This window comes from Artibeus jamaicensis, unplaced genomic scaffold (genome assembly GCF_021234435.1).
Source record: "Artibeus jamaicensis isolate MK-2021 breed Jamaican fruit bat unplaced genomic scaffold, CSHL_Jam_final scaffold_3151, whole genome shotgun sequence".
NCBI lineage: Eukaryota > Metazoa > Chordata > Mammalia > Chiroptera > Phyllostomidae > Artibeus > Artibeus jamaicensis.
The window spans coordinates 1,934,977-1,952,813 of record NW_026522037.1 but is presented as its reverse complement, the minus strand read 5'-3'; the positions used below and the strand labels follow the sequence as shown (position 1 = coordinate 1,952,813).

General features: G+C 52.3%; 1 protein-coding gene and 1 non-coding gene across 2 annotated transcripts in view; both read right to left on the bottom strand.

Moving 5' to 3' along the window:
- The window catches only part of SDK1 (sidekick cell adhesion molecule 1), a 577,655-nt gene that overhangs the window by 154,512 nt on the left and 405,306 nt on the right, over positions 1-17,837 (bottom strand). The gene's annotated exons all lie outside the window — the stretch shown is intronic.
- Positions 4,896-5,023, bottom strand: LOC119043813 (small nucleolar RNA SNORA19). Its single transcript, XR_005081487.2, has one exon. It is a non-coding gene; the product is annotated as a small nucleolar RNA SNORA19 (small nucleolar RNA).

The following is a 17,837-nucleotide window of genomic DNA, read 5'->3' as shown; positions in this document are numbered from 1 at the left end:
GTGCCTCCAAGCTTGACCAAGAAGCCCAGGGTCTGGCACCTGCGTCCCCCTTGCCAGCCCCAACCAGGTGATGGAAAGGCACTCTCACCAGCCGCTGAGACACACAAAAATACTCCCTTCTGGAGACTATTGAAACAGTTTCTTTTTAGAAGTTAAATGGCTGCAAAATTCTCCCGTAAATTCTCAAAAAGCAAGTAAATTAACCACTAAAGTTGCACGGTTATTTTCTCATCATTTCATTTATGTTTTAATCAGCCAGGGGCTGACATGGCCCCCCTGGAACCAGGTCTTAGAGCTGTTTCTTAGCCATGTCACTGCACTCGTCACAGACACCCAATGCTGTCCCCACGCAAATACAAGCTCTGCAGGAGCCGCTGGGCGTGATGATGGTGCTCATGCAGGAGAAGCCTTTGAACTTGCAGGTCTCAGTCAATTGACTATGCTCGGTAACAGCAGCCACACAACACACCACTTTCTGATCTCAAGCAGCCGGGAAGCCCTCCGAGGTGCGCATCTCCTGTTGCCCACTTCCCTTGGCCTTGCCTCAGCCCTGCCTCAGCGCTGGGTCCCTCTGTGCACACCTGTTCACACGTCCCTTCGCCCTGCCCTGATCTCTGACAGGGTATTTTGCACACTTAGAAGATCTGACAAGGAGCCAATGAGATAAGAACCCAAGAGGAGGGGTGGGGGCAGAGAGCAGGCGAATGCAGCCACAGGTGGGTGAGCACACGGCAGGAGCGACCTGTCATGAGAAAGACACAGGGGACTGTCATGAACACACTGATCCCAGACATGAGGGAGAGCTGCGCGTGGGCTCCCGTGAAATGCAAACTGCGGAGCTGCCCCCCCGCCTGGCCCCTGCGAACTGCTCCTCCCCTTGTTCGACACCAGGAACAGACTATCCTGCTTCCTAATAATGCAGGAAGCTTCTAAAAGATCGGGCATCGCAAGGAAGGGAGGGTGGTACCACAGGAAGGAACACTGTCCCAGCACAGCCACTCACCAGATGTGTGACCTGGGGCCAGTCAGCCACCCTCCAGGCCTCGTGGACGCTGGAGGCTGAGCCAGTGCGTCCAGGGATAGCAAAGCAAAGACGGGGGAGGAACAGAAGGGAAACCACAGGGAGAAGGGGAGGGGTCAGGTCTGTCTTACTCTGAATCATGTCCTCATTTCCACTTCCCATGGAGGTGACAAGGGCAGTGGACGCCACTAAGCCTCGGGAGGCCTTGCTCGAGCAGGCTCTGGGCTGGGAGGTCAGCGCCGGTGCAGAGGAGATGAAGGACTCGGGGAGCAGCTAAGGTAGACGGCGGGTGGGGAGGGGAGGACCTGGGGCCTGCCCTGAACTGGCTCCACAGGGTTCACCCTCACGGCTTCCTGCAGGCACCTGCCCCTCCCTTCGCCTTTCCCGTCCCAGACCAGACTCATTCGGAGGGAGGGAGGAGCGCTGTGGGGAGGACACAGGAGGGTGCGATCTCTCCTCGCAGCCCTCCCAGGGGGCAGGGCGCTGCCTTGAGAGCATGTGGGCTGCCGTGAAGGCTACTCGCTCTCTGGTTCAGCCACTGACGTGTTTCCAGGTGGGTCTGTGCATAAAGAAGAAAGTCCAGTTGGCCCCTCCACCATCTAGCTGCCAAGTCCGCAGACTCCTGCCTCTTCCTTCCATGAAGTGTCTCCAGGCCTGTGCTCGCCTCTGTTTGCCTTGGATTCCTTGGATTCTCCTGGCACGGCTCAGGTGGGGCTGCTCCTGAGTCACGTGACTGCCCTCCCCTGTGTGACCTCCCTCCCCAACACCCTGACAGAAGGCAAACACAGAACCATGGTCCAATAGAGCCCTGGCTGGCTGGGGCCACCGAGCAGCCGGGAGACCTCGGCTGGCTCACTTGCCTTAGTGAAGGGCACAGGCTTTGGCATGCAGGTAGACGCAGGTGGGAACCCCAGCTCCCCCTGCCCCGGGCGGAGAAGGGAACCTCAGAGCCTTTGTGGCTGCTGAGGGCCTGCACTTTCAGATGGATCCGGTTTGCACATGTGTCATTTCACCTGTGTCCTGGTTAAAAAGGGAAGTTCCACAGGAATTCCCTGGTGGGGCCAACCTGGTCCTGACAAAATCTGGTGCAGAATCAGGGTACCATCTGGGGAAGGCCATGCAGAACCAGAACGTGAGGAGAGCAGGAAGCCAAGAGGGCCTGGCCTCGCAGGTGAACCTGAGGACGGGCCGCTGTGGGCCTGGAGAGGAAGCCCACTGTGTCCACTGTAGGTGTTATGTTTAGGGGTCACGCAGGATGTCAATTATCCAGACTAACTGGGGCTTAATGACCTGAATAATCAGCTTTTTCTGGATAAGTGATTGTGGGGGTTTTCAGGGGAGGAAGATGCATTCCCAGGGGAGAAGGGCCAGCGTCGTGGCCTTCCCGGGGGTTGCATTTCACTCAGCGTCTGGGGCTGCTCATGGGCCGGACTGCAGGCCAGGCTGGACACAGAGGTGTCCTCCCACACACGCAACCCCGCGTGCCCGTGGCACGTCGGTGCGAGAGCCCCAGGAGGAGCGCATAGACCATCAGAGAGGCCCGGGGAGGGCAGCGACTGAGCTGGTGGCGCCCGTGTTACACAATGCACAGTGGGCTCCTCCTGGGTCGTGACCTTGCGGCACGCGGGCACCCTCCGGAAAGACAAGGAAACAGATTTGTCAGCCTCTTCAGGCCACATTCTGCAACGGGCAGTGTTTTCCCTGCACATGCAAATTCCCCAACACAGAGCGCCTTTATGGACACGATGCGATTTCAAAGTGTGCCCCCCAAGAGACAGTTCTGAACGGGGAGCATTGTGCGGGCGGCAGCGGCGCAGCAGAATGGCCTGGTTGTGCCTCGCCCTCACAGAAAGGTTCAGAGGCCTTGTCTGCTGGGGCCCGGGTGCCGGGGAGGGAGCAGAGGTGCACAGCCCTGCGCATTCCCTGAAAACCGGTGCCCTGGCTGCTGCCGCCCAGGCAGGGCAGGGAGCGGGCACACACTGCACCATTGTTCCCCCTGCAACGAGGCATAAGGTTCCACGTCAGCAGCGCCAAAAAAGTTGACAGTCCTTTCAGAGGCCTTTCAATCCCCAAGAGCTTTCGTTACTGCCATGCATTTTAAAGGAACCTCACCCTTGACCCCTGCTTTGGCTCTTATAAAATGTCCACTTCCCCGGGGGCGTAGCTGCATAATGATCCTTACTGCCCATTCTGTTTCCAGGGCTGTGTTTCAATCTTTGCATTTAACTTTCATTCAGAGGGGTTGGTGTATGTATTAGGAGGCACCTTCCTTTAAGCAGGTGCGTCTACATGAGGATAAAGACACAGAGCGGGCTGGAGGTACGCCCTCGGGACGTTTCCTGGCCATATCACCTTTGGGAAGGCCAAGGTCATGCTCAAGCAGCTCAAGCACAGGAGGTCAGTATGTGCTACTTGGTTGCCACACATCCCAGGCACAGGCCACAGCGGGGGAGGGAGGAGCCCCCAACGGTTGCAGTACCCCCAATCCCACACCATACGGTCAGCATCAAGAAGAACCAGTATATTAAACAACAGGCTTTACACCCCTGAATTGGAGATAATGAAGTAATTTGAGAGAGACTATGAAATAAGGAAGTTTGAAGCGATTAAACATAAAAGAAAAAAAAAGAAATTCTAACAGTAATAGAATGAGATGAAAAATAAAAGGTAGATTTCAAAAGCAGTCTGCGGCCATACCACCCTGAACGTGCCCGATCTCATCTAGTCAAAAGCAGCAAATGGAACATCTACAAATGAAAAATAGTCATTGGAATTAAAAATTCATAGGTTGGGATAAACATCTGATAAAAGAGCAAAAGTGAAAATAATTAAATGGAAGAAAGGTCAAGGAAATGCCCCAAAATGAGGCAGAGAGAAAGCAAGATGAACCAGAAAAGTAGAAATACGGTTAAACAAGAGTTTCAGAAAGATCAGCCACAAGCAAAGAAAAGCAATATTCAGAGAAAAATAGCTTAGAATGTTAGAGCTGATAAAAACCACGACTCCTCAGACTGAAGAAACATAGTGATTCTTAAGCAGAAGGAAATAAACTACCTCGGGAAACCAGGAAGCAAAGACGAGGGGGAAAATCTTAACAACCACGGAGAAAGATCACCCACAAAAGAGTAATTGAACTGGCAGCAGATTTCTTATCAGAGAAATAAAGTGGCTGGAAGGAAATGGAATAATAGCGTCCAGGGGTGAAGAAAGGAAATGATCCATCTAGGACCTCACACACTCTCAGACTATCACTCAGGACTGAGGCCAAATCACCTCCCAGGATACGCAAACAAATGCACCACCACCAACACTCACGGTGGCTGCGCCTGTGCCAGAGAACTACTGGGGACAGTTACGTGTTGTCCCTGAACAGGAGACTGGCAGAAGGGACCGTAGTGCAAGAGCGTGTAGCCGCTGTAGAGGAAGAATGGTGAGGATTTCTGTGAACAGATCTCCAGGATGTTGGCTGAAGAAAACAAAACAAGGTACCAATGAGGATTAAAGAAAAATGCACTTGTATTTTTACTGGCATCATTCATACACCCTGAAGGTCACCATTTCAAAGTGAAGAGTTGAGGGATTTTTGTTATATACGCAAGGTCCTGCAAGGTCAACTGAACTCCAGGGCATGTCGCGGTCCCCGGAGGAAACTCCGCACCTCCCTGCAGTCACGCCCAGTGCCCGGGGCCCCTGGCAACCACCGGCCTCCTTTCCCTCCACGGAGTTCCCTACTCTGCACACACACACACGCGATGGATTCATATAATCCTTGGACCTCCACGTGTGGCTTCGTTCACACAGAATCGGGTTTTCGGGGTCATCCGCGTTGTACCGCAGAGAGGCATTCCACCCTTTTTTTTTTTCTTTTTTTCCTGTTTGTCTGAAGGAGACTGGCAGCACCACTATGCAGTTATACTGCTAATTAACCTTCAACTACTTGTATAGCATATAAGAAATAACACTGCTCACATATATGAGAAAGCAGGTCAATGAAATGTGCACCCATCCCTTTCTATGGCTGCATAGTAATTCACGGTGCAGCCGTACCACGTGGCGTTTAGCCAGACGTCTGTTGATGGAGGCTTGGGTTATAGCCACCTTTTGACTATTACGAACGACTTTCGTGCACCAGCTCTGGGGTAGGTATGCTTTCTGTTTTCTTGTGTATGGAGGTAGCAGTGCAATTGCTGGGTCACATGCTTATTTTATATTGAACTTTCTAAGGGGCTGCCGGACTGGTTTCCACAGCAGGCCCATCATTGTAAAGCCCACGGTCAGGGTACAAGGGCCCTGGTTTCTCCACGCTCTTGCCAATATGTGTCATTTTCAATTAAAAAAATAACCCTCAACCCAGTAGGTATGAAGAGGTGTCTCTTGATTTGCATTTCCTTAACAACAAATGATGTTAAGCAGTTTCTCATGTGCTTATTGGCCATTTGTTTATCTTCTTTGAGAACTACAATTAAAATCCTTTGTCCATTTTTAAAATTAGGTTATTTGTCTTTTTATTGGTGCATTGTAAGAATTCTTTATTGTGGACAGTAGACCTTATCAGATACATGACGTGGCTTTTCTGGGTCTGGTTGGGAGTGGGTACAACGTATATAGATGATGGGAGGGTGGTTGGGCTTCTCTAAGTGTGTCTTTTCCTGAAGTTTAGTGTGTGAACTATAGTAATGATCTACAGCTCCAAAAACATCGTTAAACAAACAGAGACAGGAAGATTTCCCTGCAGTTGATACAGACAGAAACGAATGAACGTAACCTATACATGAAACAGGTAACACGGTACATAGAAGAAAGCAAACCCCAGAAAGTTTGGAACCCAGTATCTGACTGTGACCCTGCACGGGATGTCTTCTCAGCACACACACACACACACACACACAGCCCAAACTAGAAGGCAATCTTGGCTTGCGCTCAGTGACTTCAAGTAGGTGGCATTACTGGTGTACCAATTCCAAAGCAATTCAGTGGGAATTGGCGGACTGAGCCCAGAAACATGCACATCGATGATGCTGGGAACCAGCGATCTCATCATGGGAGGATGGAGATGGAGATGTGGAATGTGTGTGTGTGTGAGTGTGTGTAACCCCCTGCTCTGTCTGCAGAGAGCGCCCAGAAGTGGCACTGCCTCAGCAGTAGCGAGCATGCCCAGTGCCCAGACCCCGGATTCCGATCTCAGGGCTGCGGCAGGTAAAATGCAGGCTGAGCTGGAGCCTCTGGCTGTGCCACTGCTCGGGGGCTCGGCATCGTGCGAGGACTTGTTGCACGCATACAGGACACACGTTGAGTGGGCTCCCACCAGACGAATTTGGAACAATCCGAGCATCTAAATAAATAATCGGAGGAGTACCTGATAATGCACTGAATTAACAGAAAGAGCACCTGAGCCCACTTTTGAATGCAAACAAGGGTGAGGACTCCAGAAGGAGAAGCAGCTCTCTGCGAAGAGCACACCCTCGGCAGACGGGACCGGAGAAGCCGAGACCCACCGCCCGTGCTCACTGTCATGGCCCGGGTGAGGGCCATCTGCGACTGCAAAGCTCTGGGAGACTGCACCCTGCCGTGGTTGCCAAGTATCGCTGCTCAGCTCTTCAGCTGATTACAAAGAGAAGTGCACCTTGACCTTCAGAGAAATCTGCTGGCCTCCATTTAAACATAATCGCTCAACCAAAAGTCATTCGCAACGGGACGCCCTGACACCGCTGCCCTCTGGTATGGACAGAGCCCAGAGGATGGCGTGGCGCTGCCACCAGGTGCACCCTGAACCTTGGGAGAGGACACGCTCAGGAAAACTTGAGGTCGAAGACACTTTCACCAGCAGGCTGGCCGGGACTTTTCCAGACATCAATGTGAAGACACGCACAAGGCTGGGACCCCTCAGGCTGGGGTGAGGAGATGAGGTGACATGAAATGAGTGCAGTGAACGGTCCTGGGCTGGATGCCAGGACCCAAAAAAGGCTATGACATCCTTTATGGATGTCCTGGGGGACCCTTGGTGGGGTCAAAGCAGCGCTGAACTGTGACGAGTGGTCGCCCTGCTGGGCTCTGGCAGGACACTTCTGGTCACTGAGCTGCGAGAGGTGGCAGTGTGTGGGATGAACAGGGACGCTGCAGTCTGCAGAAGTGTGTGCACATCTGTGTGTGTGTGTGGGGAGCAAAATCAGGGCAAAACGGTGGCAATCGGTGAATCTACATGAAGGGGCTAAGATACGCATTTATTCAGCTTACATTTCTGCAGGTCGAAATATTCTGAAATAGAAGTGGGAGAACAAAAGAGAAATAACAGTATTTTCAGATTTTCCAAGGAAATGACTTCGGAGGGAGGCACTTTGCTGGAAGGACTAACCCAGAGGCAGGAGGGGTGGAAATGGCGGGGAGTGGGCCAGTCGGAAGGAACGGTGTGAACATTGGCAAGTTGTGGCTTACAGACAGGGTGGGGTGAAATGCAGGCAAGGAGTTACCTGACTGGCACAGAAGTTGGTTCGGGAGGCGCTGCCTAAATTGAAACTCCCTTAAGTCAGCAATGCATGTTACATATTTGAGGGCCACCACTTTAAAATGGAAATACTTATGTAAGTTTAAAGCACACAAACGATATTCTGCGGAACTGTGGGGATGAAAACGCATTAGAATGGGAAAACGTGGATTAGAAGGATTGTACCATCCTCAGGCGAATGGTTTCGTCAGCAAAGAGAGGAGACACGGACAGGGTGACTTAGTTTTTCTCTAAAGTTGTATTTCTTTAAGATGTTCCTCTGTTAAATGCTGGCAGGGTACGCTGGGATTGCGTTATAGCTTTCTGCACGTCTGAAGTATTTCGTCGTTACTAACGTGAAGAAGCCGTTAGGACGCTTCGCAGTGTGTATGGGAGAGAATGGGAGCCAGGGAACAGGCCCAAGAGGACAGCCACCATCGGCCGAGACAGCTCCTGCCACTGAGGTGGGCACCAGGCCCGGGAGCAGGGATGCTCAGGAGTGGGGACAGTCCCAGGACGCGAGTCAGCCGCACTGACACTGGTGGATGGCTGACAGGGGACACAGTGCTCGGGGCAGAGAGGAACAGGGTGGCAAAGGCTCAGATGCCGCAGTGTAGGGCGTGTGACCCCGCTGGTGGCCGGGCGTCACGGGGCAGGCTGGCCGTCCCACAGAAGTGGTGGCTCTGTTTCCGGAACCAGGAGGTGGGCTGAGGGTTTTCCCCTCATGCCGGCCCAGTCTCCCCACAGCCCCCAGGGGAACCAGGGCCACTGCCCAAGTCCTGGCTGGGGGCCTGCCGCTTGGAGAGAAGGTGGCCTTGGAGGGCAGTGCGGGGTGCTGGTTAGACCAAGGACAGGGGGCAGGCCTTCCCGATCTAACAGCTCCGCCCAGTCAGCACCGGAGGGACTCGGAGCCTCACACCGCAGAAGCTGGGAAGGCAGAACAGCCCTGAGAAAGGCTGACGCGCGTCCCTGCAGGGCGGAGGCTGGGCTGCCCGGGGTCGGCTGCCTGTGAGGCTTCCTCAACCTCACACTGGGGAGGGTGAACACCTTTGCTTCCCAGACAGTTCTCCCCTGCTGTCCCCCCCCCCCCACCAGCGTCCCCTCTGCCAGTGGATCTGGGAGGATTATGGGAGATAAGACATTTTAATACATTGCTCATGATTAAAATTGAAACCAAAAGAAACCTGGAATGATACTGATATAATAATAAAATGAGGTCTACATGGACTGTCTTACCTTACTATTGATGCATAATTAGAAAACTGCTAAAGCCGAATATACGATAATTCACTTAGGGTTGGGCTAAAATAATCTACATTTATTTAAAGATCAAATTTCCTCTCAGCAAATCAACAACACAAACAAGACGTTAGGGATGCGTCTAGTTGAGAATAAACTTCCCTGCACTTTTATAAATGAATTACCATCTATGTATTCAAACATGTTCCAAAAGAGCTCTACCTGCTCAGCCTGAGTGTGATGGTGGGAAGCGGGTGGCCCCCCTTCAACACAGTGAGAGTGAAATTCTAATTAGTCATTCAAACTTCTCACTCAGACGACTTATCATTAGTCAGAATTGCAGAGAGGCCGCTCTTTTGTTTTAGGAACAATTATTTTCATAAGAACAACAGGATGTAAATAGCAAGTGATAAAATTGGAAAAATATTTGCACCACACAATGTCTAAAACCAATAAAAATGGGCAAAGTGCATGGAAAATAAATAACAAATTTTATTGCCTCTTTTTAATTATCATACAAGTAATTTTCCATATACTACTTTGAAATTTTAAAAACAAAGAATGAGGGGGAAAGAAAAAGAAAGAGAAAGAGCTGGATAGTGATCACACAACAATGTGAGTGTACTTAGAACTAATGAATTGTGTGCTTAGAGTGAATTTTACGTCATGCATATTTTAATACAGTTTAAGGTTTATTTAGAAAGTAGGTGCAGAGGACTTTTGTTCCCAGCCACGAAGGAGAAAGAAGAACCAGCTTCATTTCCACACCTCGAAGGACTAGAGAGCCAGACGAGGCCCACGGAGCAATGACTGTCAGACACTGGACCATGGGCCATGCAGGACAGTGACCTTGAGTGAGGGAAACAAGTGGGTGTCCCAGTTCATGGCCTCTGAGAGTCTCCAGCCCAGGGCGAAGGGGCCCAAACACAGCCCAGTGGGCCTCTGAGTTTGGGAGGCCAGGTGGGGAAAGCTATGGGCAGAACCCCAGGGAGCAGGCTAGTGTGCAAAGCCCTGGGTGGGCAAGGGTGCCCCCCACCCAGTCTTGTGCCCTTGCAGTCCTTTTGGGAACTGCCAAGGCTAGAGGTTGGAGGGAGTGGGCAGGGAGGAAGGAGGAGGCGGTATGAGCCCAGGAGCCCAACGAGGCCCGGAAGAGTGTGGTCCCACCAGGCCCGGCATCGGACGGACTCCATCACGCAGACCAGCTTCTGCAGAAAGGTTAAAGCAGCACCTTTGGCACAAAGAAAAGGATGAACACAGGAAATAGGGCAGAAAAATGGTACATGTGTGAAGAAAAATAGAAGCCTCGTTTCTCATGTAAAAAATTTCTTTAGAAGAAAAGTTAGAATCAGTAAAGAGACTGAAGACTTGAACAAACTTGTCACCAGCCTGACCTAACTGATATTTATAGAGTACTTCACCCAACAACAGTAAAATAGAAATTCCTCTTGAGTGCACACAGGACATTTGCCAAGATATTCTGGGCCATAAAACAAATCTCAATGAATTTAAAAGGATTGAAATCATGCAAAGCATATTCTCTGACCACAAAAATAATTAAATTAGGAATCAATAACAAAGATATCTGGAAAATCCCCAAACAGTTGGAATTTAACGACACACAGCCACAGGTCAAAGGAGAAATTACTAGGTGTATCAGAGAATATTTGTCATGAGTGGAAATGAAAACCCAGTCTGTTGAGGGTTTGGGATGCATCTAGACCAGAGCTTAGAGAGCTGCACAGCATCATGCATGTGTGTCGGAGAAGAAGGCCTCCCATCAGTGGTCTTAGAACGCACTTCAGTCAACCTCAAACACATAGCACATGAGGCATGGTGGAGGGGAGAGAGCAATGGGGGACACGTGTGGTCTGGGTCCCTCCGTGCTGGCACCTGTTCTTGTGCTCACTCACTACCTCATGGCTGCAGGATGGCTGCACTATCTCCCAACTTTTCATCCACGTTCCAGGCAAGAAGGAAGAACAGCAAAGTGGTGGTTGCCCTGCCTTTCTTTATCCCCAAAAGAACGCCTTCCTGGAAGTCCTCCTCAGCAGACTCCCACTGAATTCTGACATGGCCATGCCCAGCGGGGAGCATGCAGGACGGTGCCCCGAGTCAGCTTGCAGTGTGAGCTGCCCGGGGAAAAGTACCCAGCAGGCACAAATCGCACACAGAAGTCAGGATTTAACACCACCCTGCTCCGACGATGGAGCCCACGGTCACTTCTGCAGTGATGACGCGGCCGAGCCCTGCACTGCTTTCTCTCACCGTCTCTTTCTTCAACAGCGATGGGGTCCCCCACCACTGTGGGACCTTTTGTGTTATTTGTCTTGTCCTACCCTGGAAAGTTTGACCATATTCCAAGCGAGAATGACAAAATTCTTAGAGGAGTGAATGAGACATGCTGGTAAACTGTAGGTTTGGGACAGAGACAGCATCACTGGCTTGGTTTCCAGGCTCACCTGGTGCTAAGTGAACCTCCCCCACATCTGGCAGATTTGGGGCCCCAACCTCGCGTTTGTGCGGGAATGTGCGGATGGACAGGCTGGAGCGCCACCGGGCTGCACACCAGGCACAGAATTCCCTGGGGACGGGGCACCCGGGGGGCCAGGCTCCCCACCTCCAGAGGGCTGGCACTAATGCACTGCGAGAACCATCAGGAGGTCTCAGGGCAGACGGACACACAGCCTCACCCGGGGTCACCGGGCTTCTGGGCGCAGGTGTGGGGCCCCAAGGCTCAGAAGGCTAAAGGGGAAGCTGCTCATTTAGCAGGAGCCATGCACATTTTTAAACGGCTCCTGATTTAAGTCACAGGGAGAAGTAAATTAAATTTTATGAAAGCTTTGACTTTTAATACTATCGGCAGTATATTAACATGCTCAGAAGGTTATTTATGATGCATATTTTCCAGAACTGGTTCAACTCCAACGACAGAAAGCAGGAGAGGCCCCCTCGGAGGGAGTCGGCGGCTCCCTGCCACGTCGGGACGGGGAATCTCAGCAGGCTTCTGGGGGAACCGCCACGTCTGTTAGCAGATTTATCCTCGAGTCTGAAGCATCACCTCTGTGGAAGCAGGTTTCACACTTCCCTACAAGGGTCCTTGTGCTTCTTGGAGCCGGAGGCACAGCGGGACGGCTGCACAGCTGGGCGACCCCCAGGAGGGCCTCCCGCCCATGGACACGCCGCACCCCTGCTTCTGCCTCCCTAAAAAGGCCGCATGGCATTCTCAGTGGCTCACATGGGGCTCCTGAACGAAGACTAGACCTGTGAGAGGCTGTGTTCTTTGTGTAAAAATATTTGCCTCCCCCACCCTGGTCCTTACCGTGACTCCCCAGGAGGGGAAGGGCACAGCCGCACCCCTGCCCCACTCCTTTGGTCTTCCACGTAACCTGTGCGAGGGTGACAGCATTTACGATGCAGTGTGGGTTCCCACCTGCCCTGAGCTCCTGCCCCTCCCTGCCCTGCCAGACAGCACAGCCCAGGTGTCGGCTGCTCGGTCAGCCTGGTCTTGGCCCGAGAGCACGGCTAGGCTCAGCAGGACTGCAGCCGCTGAGACACTCTATCAAGACACGGAGTCAAAGCAGTTCTACCTGATTCGTAGAAACAAACACAGGGAGGGGGCCAAAACGAGGAGACAAAGAAACATGGCCCAAATGAAAGAACAGAACAAAACTGCAGAAAAAGAATTAAACAAAATGGAGATAAGCAACCTATCAGATGCAGCATTCGAAACACTGGTGATCAGGATGATCAAGGAACTCAGTGGGTACTTCAACAGCATAGAAAAGACCCAGGCAGAAATGAAGGACACACTAATTAAAATAAAGAACAATTTACAGGGAATCCATAGAAGAGTGGATGAAGCCAAGAATCAAATCGATGATTTGGAACATAAGAAAGAAGAAAACATCCAGTCACTACAGTAAGGAGAAAAAAACAGAATCCAAAATACCGAGGACAGTGTAAGGAGCCTCTGGGACAACTTCGAATGTTCCAACATTTGCATCACAAGAGTGCCAGAAAGAGAAGAGGAAAAGCAAGAAATTGAAAACCTATTTGAAAAAAATAATCAAAAGAAAACTTCCCTAATTTGGTGAAGGAAATAGATACACAAGTCCAGGAAGCACAGAGAACCCCAAACAAGCTGGACCCAAAGAAGACCACACCAACACACATCATCATTAAAATGCCAAAGGTGAAAGATAAAAAGAGAATCTTAAAAGCAGCAAAAAAAAAAAAAAAAAAAGCAGATAATTATCTAACAGGAGTTCCCGTAAGACTATCATCTGATTTCTCACAAGGAACTTTGCAGGCTAGAAGGGATTTGCAAGAAGTATTCAAAGTCATGAAGAGCAGGGACTTACAGCCAAGATTACTCTCTGCAGTAAAGCTGTCATTTAGATTCCGAGATCAGATGAGATCGGGCGCGTTCGGGGAGGTGTGGCCGTGGACTCATTTAGAACCAAAGGGCGGATAAAGAGCTTCCTATTCCTAGACAAGTAAAGCTAAAGGAGTTCATCATCACCAAGTCATTTTATACGAAGTGTTAAAGTGACTTATTTAAGAAAAAGAAGATCAAAACTATGGACGTTAAAATGGCAATAAATACATAACTATGAACAACTGAATTTAAAAAACCAACTAAGGAAACAAGTAGAACAGGAACAGACTTGCAGGCATGGAGAAGACTGGGATGGTGGCCAGTGGGGAGGGGTCTGTGGGGGGGGAGGTGCAGGGAGCAAGAAGGACAAACTGGTGGGTGCAGAGCAGGCAGAGGGGTGTTAAGAGCAAGCGGAGGAAATGGAGAAGCCAAAGAACCCATGTGCACGATTCCTGGACTCTCACGAAGGAGGGGGCATTGTCTGAGGGGATGGGTGGTGCTGGGTGGGGGGGGCAAAGGGCGAAAAATGGGGGCAAGTGTAACAGCATAATCAATAAGAACTTTAAATTTTATAGTTTCTTTTTGAAGTTCTGCCATTTTCAGAAGTGCTCATTGACTCATTTTCAGGTAAAATAAAAATGACAATGAATATCGTTTATCGCACAGAATAAGAAGAGGATGAGTCAGAAGGTGTGGAAACCTTGTCCGTTCTGCAGCGGAAGCTGATGTGCATTGCGGGCCCAAACACCGTGATCGCTCTCCCTGCCTAGACTCCGCCGCGCTCTGTACAGTGCAAAACAAAACCCACTTTCCGCCAGTGAGGCTCGCCCCGAGTTGGGTCTGCACCAGAACTGTCAGGTCCTGACTGTCTGTGACTCATCCAAGTGGTTTTTACGTGATGCCCGGTTGTTGTGAGATGCTGTACTGCTCAAAATGCCATTCTCGAGGGGGGATGAGCCCAGCAGCACGGGTCCTGTGAGTCACCACCGTCACCACCAGTTTACTGGATACTCTTGCATTGGGTCCGCAGAGGCCTGGGTGCTTCTCCACCTCCCCGGGGCAAACCAGCCTGCGAGCCTCCAGAGGCGGGGGCAGCTTGCGCCCTGGGCCGTTCTCAGCAGCAGGCTTTGCCAGTTCTGTCCCTGAGCCAGAGACACGACTTGGGGGTTTACGCCATGGCCCGAAAACAGCATCGGATTGTGACAGGTCACTCCCACACGAAACAAGGACTTATTTCCACAGGTTTCCCAGCAACCAGCCGCGTGAGGACGGCCTGGGGATGGCTGTACAGGTGTGACTTTTCTCCTTCACCAAAGGGTCGCTCTGCACCTCAGGCGGGAGGCCCCGTTAGGCAGGGTGAAGGAACATCTAATCCTACTGTTCACTTGCGAGAGCATAGCCAGCGCCTTTGGACATCTCTTGGCCTGCTTTTTGGCTGAATCCTGTTTTAAAAAGTACCCCTCAGAAAGCCTTGTACATCTTCCAGGCAAGAACGACCTAACAGCCACTTTCTTGTACAAAACAATCAGCCAGAAAAGAAAGCACACCAAGTGTAGGCGAGAATTTGCAGGATGCATGACCAGTCGATCTTACCCCAGTTTCTGGGTTGGGGGAGGTTTATTAAAATAAATCGAAATGCATTTTTTAGTTGCTTAGCTTTCCAAGCAGCTGTGAGAACGACAGTAGACCATCACCCCAGGAGATTTACTCTCATCCAGGGCCTGGAGGGGTAGCAGAGAGGGAGGGAGGGAGGCAGCACCCACACTGAGGGCTAACGCGGGGGGGGGGGCGGGAGCGCCCACAAGGTCACCAGGACGGGGTGGGGGGAGATGACAGCACGCTTTTTGGATTTGTCACAAAACCGAAAAACATATCTTATTGGCAATAATAACCTTGGCTCTGGGCACTTCTGATGAATTGAATTAATGAGTAGCTGACACTTACAGTTCAAGGCAAAATTCCTCCAGCCATTCGGAAATCCCCAGGAAATGCGGAGGGGCCCAGATCCACAGTGACTTAATTATCAGACCCCTCTGCTGGGGAAGACACGGCTGAGGGTCCTGGTTCCCAGCAGCACCCCCTGCCCTTTCTGTGCACCCAGGAGACTGCGCTTCCCAGCCATCTTGTAATTAATTGGGGCCACATGACAATTTTGGCTAATAATATGGAAACAGAAATGGCGCTACCATGGCGGGACTGAATAAAGCTCAAACAGGGTCTAGTCATGCTTGTGACCTGTGTAGCTATGACAAGCTTGGAGCAGAGAAGCTCCCTGGTCAAAGCCACTCGGACCCATGTTGCATTAAAACTCTGAGATCATGGGTTGTTTGTAGCAACGGCAGAGCTAACCCCCTTATCACTGCAAGTTTGAATTAAAAATGCCTCACTCCGACAAAGACGTGACCGAGCCCCACAGGATTCTCTTCTCTGCAGAGGCTGACCCCCTCCGGAAGCAGGTGGGCTCGGCACCTCAAGAGCCAGTGCTCGGGGAGGGTCAGGGGGGCAAGACGCCTGAGCCAGGCAGAGCAGGGGCCAGGCTCCTGAAGCCCTGTGGGACTGAGCTGCAAGTTCAACGTCAGGGATGGCAAGGACGGGTGGAAGTTTCCACAGAGCGAAGAACCCAAATGACCTGCAGGTATCACCTGGAGCAAGCCAGTCCGCTTCTCTCGGGTCCATTATCTGTCCAGTGAGAGCAGCAGGGCTGCCTCAGGTGCCTATCGGTGCTGCACGGCCCCTCCAGCCTCTCGGTGCTGGTTGCCACCGGCCCCAGGCCAGCGTCTGGATCTCTCTGGGCTGCAGACGGAGGGGCCAGATCTCCGGAGGAGGAGCTTGGCCACGTGCAGCTCCCCTTTGTCCTGAGGCCATGTTTGTGGTGGCCGCAGAGTCCACTCCTTCGACACCTGGGGGTAAACCTCTGACGGCTGCCCCTCTCCCCTGCCACCGGTCACTCCTGTTCCGTAGCACCTCCTGAATAAGCCTCTTGCACCGAAATCCTTGTCTCGACTCAATTGAGCGCCTGAGTGGGGGAATTCAAAACCCAACAGCCAATATGCACAGTCCTGGGCCCTCTCTCCAGAAAGCCCTGTTTATTATGAGTGGGGGGGCGGAGCAGAGAGGGCAGGCTGTGATGTGGTCATAAACTAATGAAGGCTGGCACTGGGGGGAATGGGGAATGAAGCAGGACCGGAAGTCACTAAATAACTCCGCATCATGTGTCCTGTTTATTGAAAGACATGGCACTAGATGCCATAGAAGTCACCAATGTGAGGGAAAAAAAGAGCCATGCAGAAATGCCACCTGCATCACTGGGAGGTAAGGTGGAGGGGCTGGAGGCAGGGCCCTGTGAAGGGCCCCCCACCGAGAAGCCTGTGTAGACAATCAGGGTGGTGGCATGAGGAGGACAGTGTCAGAGGCCTGGCTGTGCTCTGCAGACTGAGGGGCCTGGGTCCCCTGGGTCAGGAGTGAGGGCCAGCCCAGGCCTGCACACTCAGCATTGAGTCACTGTTCTCGGGGACCTGTGCCCCGGCACCGGCTGCTCCCAGTTCCCCCACCAGAGCAGCCCCCAGGGGATTCTTCTGCCAGAGAAATCCGGGGGACCAGTGGGGGTCGAGGGCGACCATCTCCCTTCCCACCCTGTCCCCTTTCCAGTTTGCCCACCTGGAGCAACAGGGGCCCATGGAGGGGAGAATGGGACAAGCCTTTACCCACCCTCGCCTCCCTTGACTTTGGTTGGAGGAGGTCACCTTTTCCTGTGGCTGTTTGAGGAGTGACATCATAGGTACATTGTCTTTATGGAGACCAACCATGCTGGCTTCACGGGACGAAGGGGTGCCCCGTATGCCCTGTGTCCCCCCACCTCGGCACCCATGCCTCGGAGTGAGGGGACCAGCCCCCCCCCCCCGCAGGCTGTGAGCCCGAGGGACTGTGTTGCAGTGCCTGATGTGGGCCCGGCACACAGCAGGTGCTCACGAGCTGCTCGTCGAAGGGCGGTGAAATGACAAGGTAAGGCAAGCCGCTGAGTCTGCAGCAAGGTGTCCTCGCCTAGGACGCAGGGCTGCCTCAGGTTGCGCCAGAGCATCAGGGTAGGCGTGCACCTGCGGGCCAGTGCCCGACACAGTGACGTCCAGAGACAGCGGCTGCAGGAGGGAGATTTCCAGTCCCAACACCCTAGGGACCTTCCCTGAGTCAGACACAAGAATTCAAGCGCACGTGCCCTCGGTGAGCCTCAGTCTAGCAGGATGGAAGGGTCACTTCGAGCGAGGCCACACGCCTGGTAGACAGGATGGAGCGTAAGGCTCAGGATTCCGGTTCTGTCTTCACGGTGCAGTCTACACCGCTTAGGAGGCGATGGCAGGCCCTCAGGATCTGGGTCCCCTGGCCCCCATGGGCCCTAGTTCCCCAAGACCCTGGCTGCCCTGCAGGGGAGGTTCTGGAACGCGTTTCTGCAGTGAGTCAGTCTCGGGAACAAAGAGCTGCTCTCGCACACAGGTGCACACACGCCCCTGGGTCAGTGTGTGGAAGACGGACTCACAGTGTCACCCCAAGAACTCTCTCTCTCAGACACACCCTGCCCTTCAGGCTCTCAGCAAGGAGACCAGTCTTGTCCTGCGAAATTCCTTTGAGACAGAGCAAAGAACTACACAAAAGAGGCTGCCCAAGTTCTTCAACTTTTAAGAAACATTTTTCTCTGAGAGAAATCCTGGGAAGAACCTCGATGT